Below are 8,773 nucleotides of genomic sequence, written 5' to 3' on the forward strand. Positions count from 1 at the left end.
CTTTAACTCCCACAATCTATGGACAGACAAGAATGCCAAGAGGATAAATAACTTCCTTAGGGCAGGACACACCCTCAGGAAGCCAGGCTTCCAGGCTGCATTACTTAATGGGAAGAACATTTGTTCCTTCTCCCAACAGTAGAGAATACAAAGGACAGGTCATTGCACCAGTGGTGGCTCAAGAAAAGTGTGGTTGTACCCAGACCAGGGCTGTGCCTGAAAACGACTCACAGACTCCTGGGCTCCTTGCTGCAACTTCCTCCTGGGAATGTTATCAAGTAACTGAGCATAGGAAACCATAAGCTGTAATGTACTTTTATGTATCCAGAAGAAACTTTCAGAAAGGAAAAGTTGGCATTTGGTAATAAAGACTCACCTCTTGGTTTTAGAAGTTGCTGACCCTTACCAAGGTGTTGATAACGTCAGATCTTGAGATAAGTTGTCCTTGCCATATCTTTGTCTACTGTATTTTGTTGCATGTGAATCTGGAGTTTGTCGGCTGCCCTGGAAGGGACATCCCAGAGTTAGGGCTTTGATTTGGGAAGTGAAAGCACTACTAGGCTAGCGGGAAGATCAGAATTGGGCAGAGAGGGCCGGAGTGGTGAAGGTACAAGGGAGGCAGAGTTAACACTTCTCTTGGGGTTATCTTCAGGGTCAGCATCACAATCTTTGAAGTATCTGCTATGATAACCATATCGGCATCTTTGAAAGGAGTGTGAATTTTTTGAAAAAATTAATTTGTCTAGCCCCATATTTCTAACCACATAAAGCAAGGCAGTTTTTCTTTTGAAAATTAGGTATAACTTGAAAACTCTAAATAGAGCTTTATAAATCTAAACTTACAAAATCTGTCTCCTTCTGTATCTCATACCTGGCTCAATTCACTCAGAACATTTCCAAGTTTCTTTTGTGAGTTTTTGAAATAAACATCAATTATAAGTTTACAAAGTAGAATACATACATGTGTAAAGTGAGATCCCATTTGTGTGGAAAGGTAAAGTCTTGAAAGATATATTCCAAACTTTTAACATTAATTATTTCTTGGTGGGGATTATTGGGGGTGGTTCAGGGATAAGGAAAGGAATTTTTACTTTCTATCTTATATACATGTTCAAATTTATACTAAAGGCTAATAATCAGAGCTAACATATAATTTTGCTAAATGCACTATTCCATTTAATTCTCATAACAGCTCTGTAGGCAGGTACCATTACTGTCTCAGTTTTACAGCTAGGGAAATGAGGCTTTGAAGAGACTGAATTACTTACCAGAGAATACACAGCTAAGTGTAAGGGATTCTATACTCTAGCCAAAGGGATTCTATACTTCTGGCCACTGTACTGAGCTTCCTCACATGAATGAATAAATAAATAAAAGTAAAAATTCTTTTGTGGAGAGCAAAGGTCAATCTCACTACCTCTTAATCGCACTCCCTATACATCCTGTACTTACAGTTGGAATGCAAACTTTGGTTCATTAAAAAAAAAATCAAATATACATTATTATAATACATGACCCCTCCCAGCACCTGCAACACCAAGATAAGGAAAATGTATACACATTTGGTTGTGAGGAAGAAAAAAAGAGGAAGGGCTAGAAAGAGTATCTGAGTCTGGTAGTTGGCATCCCTTACAGTAAAAAACAAAAGGCAGAAGGAGAGATGGCTTCGTACAGGATTGCAACTTAGGAACCTGAAAGTACTGTACATTTGGAAATGTTCTAAGGAGAATATTTTAATTTTTTTTTAAAGTCAATTTTATATTAACAAGGAAATAATGATGAGAAATTTCTTTGGTCTTGTAATTCTTCAGTATTATTTCTTTTAAAAACCTTTTTTTGCTTGAGGTGTTTTTCTCTCTACTTGTCTACTTGTCATCAAACTTTACTATTGGATAATGAACAAAACATATATAAAGAATGGGTTTCTTTCTTCCTCATAGCTCCCTATAGTCCTTCTCCTCACCTTTAAATAAGCATTTTAATTTATATATATATTTGTATGTACTTTATGTAGCACATGATATTTTGATATCTGAGTAATTGGGATATACTAATTCAGTTCAAACAGCTATCATTTCTTTGTGTTGGGAACATTCCAAAACTTCCCTTTTCACTATTTTGAAATATACAATAAATTAACTATAGTCATTCTACTGTGCTACAGAAAAAACACTAGGACTTATTCCTTGTAATTGTATGTTTGTACCCATTAACCAACCTCTCTCCACCTCCTATTCCTCCTTCTGGTTTCTGGTAATCATCATTCTACTCTCTACCTTCATGAGATCCACTTTTTCAGCTCCCATGTATGAGTGAGAACATGCATATTTGTCTTTCTGTGCCTGGCTTATTCCACTGAACATAACGTCCTCTAGTTCCATCCATACTACCGCAAATGACAGAACTTTTTTCTTATTATGACTGAATCATATTCTATCATGTGTATATACCATGATTTATTTATCCATTTGTCTGTTGATACACAGTTTGCTTCCATATCTTGGTTACTGTGTATAGTACTGCAATAAACATGGGAGTGCAGATATCGCTTCAACATATTGATTTTCTTTCTTATGAGTATATATAACCAGCAGTGGATTGCTGGATCATATGTTAGATTTATTTTTAGTTTTTTTGAGAAACCTCCATACTGTTTTCCATGGTGGTGGTACTAATTTACCTTCTTACCAACAGTGTACTAGCATTCCTCTTTCTCTGCATCCTAACCAGCATTGGTTATTTTTTGTATTTTGATACTTGCTCTTTTAACTGGGTGAGATGATATCTTATTGTGGTTTTGATTTGCATTTTCTTACTGAAACTGCAGTAAGAAAATGCATTTCCTTACTGAAGCTGACCTTCATACCCTTGAAAATATGGCTTATTTTCTCTCTTTGAAAAAGAGGAAGAAAAAAGAAAATGTATTGAACACCTATCATATTGCAAGCACTGAACAAGCTGCTTTACCTACATCTCTATTAGAGTCTCTCAAAGATCTTGCAAGGTACTTGTCATCTTTCCCATTTTATAAATAAAAAGAAACAGGATAATTTTTCCAGGGTGATCAGTAACGTAACTGAGGCTTGAATTCTATCATCCCCAAACGTAATAATATTGTATAGCATCCATGCTTTGTTATTAACATAAGTGTTATTAATAATGTTAGTAATAGCCACCACTTGTTGGATGCTTACCAAATACCAGGCAGTACACTAAGAACTCAGACTTCTTTCATGTGCTCCCAAAAATAACTTTACAGATGAAGTCATCAAGGTTTGGTAATGTAACCAAGTTAATGCATTTAGTAAGTGCTGGGGCCAGGCCTCAAGCCCATTTCTTTCTTAACAGTTTTCTAGAACATTGCCCAGAATACTACCACCCAGTATTAATCACTTCTCTCCTCACACCATTCCCAAGACTTTCTTGATTACTAAGGCTTGCAAAAGTGTTGGCAACGGAAAATGAAACAGGAAGAAGTACTCACTCCCAACCCCTACCCTGTCCCATAAAGGAGGCTTTAGAGTCCGGCTGATGCTAATTTCCAGCCCTTGGTCTCTAATGTTCCCTTTCCAAGTTCTCTCAGTCAGGGGTTCTCAAATCTGTGCATGCATCAGAGCCACCTGAAGAGCTGGCTAAAACATGGGTCCCTCGGCCTTACTCCGGAGTTTCTAATTCAAAAAGTCTGGGGTGAGGTCCAAGAACTGGCATTTCTAACAAGTTCTAGATAATGCTGATGCTGACACTGTTGGTTGTAGAATATGCTTTGGGACTCATTCTGTAGTCTAAGAGAAAGCAGGTCACGAGCAATTCATATTGCTGCAAAGTTTAATATGTAAAAAATTGTCAACATAAATTCTGGAAGCGATTCCACAAATGTGACTTCTTATTTATGCCTTTTAAAATTAGTTGGGGGAAGGGGGTTGCATAGCATTTCCCACAATCATGTGAAATAGAAGACAGGTGGGGCTGGTTCTCCTGTCCAGCTTACTTCAGGAAAACAAAGGCCCATTATCGCCAGCACCATGTGAAGCTTTCATGCTGCCAAGAGTTATCCTTGGCAATGCCTAGCTGCATGTTGTCTTGGAACTCACAGCTGCTGTGCCCATGTCCTGTTGAGGGATATAGCTGAGATCCAAGAACCAGGAAACCTTATCCACAAAACCAGTGTGTCCCTTGGCAGTACATCACACTGAGGAGCTCCTCTGTTCTGGTTTCCAGCATCAGGTCAGAATTCCAAAGAGGTGTTGCCTCCCATTCGGTTGGCATAATGTAGCTGTTGGCAATGCTTTATCTACAATGATTCCTACCCAGCAAGATAAGGTCTTGCCAAACCTACTTGGGCTGCTACTCTTCAATGATAAATTTCTCTTCTCCCAGGGTGATACCCATGAAGAGATCAAGAATTATAGAAAGTCGGGCCTGGAAGAGACCTTTAAGCTTATCTAATGAATGCAGATCTGTGGTTTTACAGATGGGAAACCAAAATGCAGAGAGACAGCAGGGATAAGCCAGAGTGTAGGCATTCCAGGGACTTCCTGTCCCAGAGAAAAAAACCTCTCCATGACCCCACAGGAGCTGATCAAGCCTAGGCACCTTGGGCTATGATCAAGTCAGGTAAAATGTGGACCCATTATGAGAGAATTCATGGTAAGCAGTGAATGAAGGGACACTTCCAACAGCGCTTTTAGTTGTTTTCTCCAGGGCCAGCTCCTCCTCCACCTTGCCCAAGTTATCAGAAAAGTCTCTAACAAAGTATATGGAAAACTTATCTCATGGTTTAGTGTTAGGGATGTTATCCTTTCAAAAGACAGCATCAGGGTATAATTTTTATCCCAAGGGAATACATCTCTATGATAAAATAGTATCTGTTGCTGCTTTAATGAGGTGAGGTTGGGCAGGGAGACTCTTGGAATAAGAAAAGTGAACTTGCCCAGGCAAGCCTGGGCCATGGCGGTGAAGGCGGGGTAGTTCACTGCAAAGCAGCCCTATTTGTTCCCATCCAACCCTTGAGGACTTGATAAATTCCTGATCTGTATGCAAGTCACTGTTTTATGTTTGTTTTGTTTTGTTCTCTTTACTCAAAGACCTCAGGTACAAACTGGAATCTATAAAGAGTTTGGGTAATTCATCCACAGAAGTGTGGCTCCAGTCTGACAAAAACCATATAAAATTTTCCAAATGATTTCTTCCCAAAGTAACAAATGAATCCAAAAAGCACAGAATATTCCCAATATATTTTGCATCACGTTCTCGAATTAACTCTGTATTTGCTCAAGGTGTTCAAGTTATATCCCATTGATACGGTCCAAATATAAAGAAAATACTGATTTTTCTAACAGGCAAAAATCCTGTGCCACCCATGACTAATTCCTGCTTTGCTTAGAGGTCGAATTCAGTATTTACCGGCACCCTTGGGCATAAACCCAGGAAATGGAGGCATTGTTTGCCATCTGGAAAGTTAGCTATTTTGTTCTTAGTTTCCTAATCTCTTTTATTATACAAACCACAGAAGTAACAATCATATTGTTCCTAATTAGAGTAGGGGGGTGAAAATGCCTTTCATATGTTCAGCTTCTAGGATGGATCTTTGGTGTATTTAAGCTTTGAGCAAGTTGTCAGCAAGTTGAATTCATATCGTGGTTGGAGCCTGCCCCCTGAAGTTTCTTATGGGTAAGTACAATACGGCTCTACTGCTGCCTTACGATAAGGCACACAAATTGTCTTTCCGGATAAGATCCACTTGGAAGGAAATAGATATGAGTCTTTTACCAACATCTGCATCAGTGTGATAAACATTCTAGGGGCTACAGAGTGACTGTCTCTCAGTCCCTTCATTTGTTCTGGAAACATCAGAGAAACGGAAAAAAATAACCTGTCTAAAGTAACTATTCGATATAGGCAAGCCTATTCAATATAGAATTGTGCGAAGTCTAAATGTGATTTCTTTCTATATATCCAATGTGAAGGTTTCCAACAGTGGAATTTCTAAACTCACGGCCTATTATATTTATCTATCAATGACCTTCACTTTTCAAGCTTAAATGATTAAATCAGGGTGGTTATCTTCCCTGATTTTCAGCAGTTTTTAATCTAATTGCTATCCTTTAAATCCTTGAAATCCTTCTTGAAAAGCTTCTCTTAGCTTTTGGGATACAGTATCTTCTGGTTTCCCTCCTCCCTCACAGGCTATTCCTTCTCATTCCCTTTAAGAGATCCTTCCCTTCTCCCTACCTCTAAATGGTAGGGGTATCCCAAGAACCTCGCCACTTCTCTTTCAATACCTACTATGTGATCTCATCTGGTTCCATGGCTTTAAGTATCATCTCTATAACGATGACTCTAAGAGTGTATCTCCATGTCACACCTTCCCTTGAGCAATAAATTAGTAGGTCCAGTGGTCTACTTGATATCTCAAATTGGATGTGTCCGAGACGTCTCAGAGACCTGAAGCAACTGGCCAATGCCACACAGGCATGGAGAGCACTGTCGCCTCCAAGTTCTAGCAAATGAATCAAAGTGATTTCCAGTTGTATCCAAATGTTTTCTAATTTACATATACATGACACAGTATGTATTTGTATTTAACCAAAGTTACATGAATATAGTGGGTTTTTTTGGCAACTTTATTTATTTTACAAATGTGAGGTACAATCAGGATTGGGTATTTAAGTGGTTATCGTACAGGTAAAGTTTGGGCCACCCTTTGGTCCACACTTGGCCTAGTTTGAGATCAGGTACCCTTATTGATGTTGGATCTCCCCCGTTGGCAGTATCCCGCTACTGCCAATCCCTTTCTTATAGTATTATGGTAAATGTTCAGGGCCCGCTTATGAAAGAGAACATGTGGTACTCTATTCTTTGTTTCTGTGATAGATAACTGAGTATAATAGACTAAATCCATCCAAATTGATGCAAAATCCATATGTTTGTCCTTCTTTATGACTGCATAATATTCCATTGTGTATATGTACCACATTTTTAAAATTCAGTCTGGTTTCAATGGGGAGCACGGTTGGTTCCATGTTTTTGCTATTGTGAATAGTGCTGTAATAAACATGTATGTGCAGGTTTCTTTTTTGTAGAATGATTTGTGTTCCTTCGTGTATATTCCCAGTAGGGGCATTGCTGGGTCATATTGTAGCAGGAAAAATAGAGAGATCGTTACACCGAGACTATTATAGGAAGTGGCACTTTATTATGCTGGCCATCCCAGTGGGCCCAAGGGTCTAATGCATCCAAATTGAGCCCCCAGAACAGGAGAAGTAGGGTCTTATACCCTTGATTAGGTAAGGGAGGAGGTCATGTTGAGTGATTACATACTTCCTTTGGAATTTTACATGGTTGTACTCAGCAAGATTAGATTTTTCAAAGAATAAATGGTTTCCAGGAACTGCAGGCTTGCAAACCATCAACTTCAGAATGAGGGTTTTAGATAAGACTCTTTTCCATTTCCATAAAATGGCCAGTCTCTGGACCATTTGGCCTTTCTTAAACAAAACCTGCCCAGTGCCTGGCGGGTCTTTAAAGTTGCAACTTGCCTTTCAAAAGGAAATACCTTTAACTGCTACCATACCCCTACCTCCCCACACCCCCCCACACCTCCCACACTCCCACCCCCCCACACCCCCCACCTACCCCCCTGGGCTAGTGGGAGTCATCCCAGGTGATTACCATGAGGCCAACTGCTGATACTGAACCAGCTATATGTTTCTGTGTTTATTCACTCAAATCATACAAGAAATATATTTGAGCATTTGCCACCTCCTGCCACATTCTCCCCTTGATGCTTGATCCTTTATGGATCTAAAGCATCATTATCCTTAATTTGGTGCATTAACAGTATATGGGCCGCAGTTTTTCGTTTAACAACTGTTTCCACAAACTTAGAAGTGGCGTTTATAATTATTGGGGCTATGCAAGGGAGGATAAGGCAGGATTCCACTATTAGGACATTAGATCCAATAATATACTTAAATTCTCCAGACCCGAGAACATGTATTTAAACCAATTGCTGATTTTTATGCCTTGCCATTTTTGCACCGGGACATGGGCAAGGTTTCTAACATTGGTGGCTATATTAGTTATAACTTTACCATTATTATCTATTTGCAAACAACAGTTAGAGCTATTAAATTTACCACATACTTTTTTTTTTCCACTAGCAGGTACTTCAAAATTAAGCAGTTTTGATAAATAGCTGCGCACATTTGGGCTTGCTGCTGAGCAACAAGCTCAAAAGCCGTGGCTGTTTGATTAGTTATAATTTCTAAGACAGTTTGTAACCTGATAATGCGATTTAGCATATATATAGGCATGCAGCATTTCCGACTCCCATCTTGTGCCCATGTGGCTGGGCCATAAGTACTTATAATTCTCTGGGGTGGCCATTCATCATTTTTCCAAACCTGGGTCCCTCCTATATTAGGAACTTGATCCAGGGATCGAGGACCTCGGGTTTTGAGGTTTTCATAAAGGGGAATGCCTAGTTTATCCCCCCTTGGGTTAGGCAGAAGGAGAAATCCTGGCTGGATTGTTTCTATGGTGCATGTGCCTTTTTATAATGCTGGGAACGGGGCGTATGCAACCTTTTTATATGTCCAAAATAGCCCTTTAGTACATTGAGAAGATTTAGTTGCATAAGCAGATGCCCAATACAAAACAGGCCTTGTTGGCCACCAGAACATACTTCTGGCTGGGATGTATAATGATGGAAAACTCTTACGTCTGACCAGATAGTTTCTATACACGTACATGCTGGGTGTGTGAGGGAAGC

Source organism: Carlito syrichta, unplaced genomic scaffold (genome assembly GCF_000164805.1).
Source record: "Carlito syrichta isolate Samal-C Ts95f unplaced genomic scaffold, Tarsius_syrichta-2.0.1 Scaffold303353, whole genome shotgun sequence".
Lineage (NCBI taxonomy): Eukaryota > Metazoa > Chordata > Mammalia > Primates > Tarsiidae > Carlito > Carlito syrichta.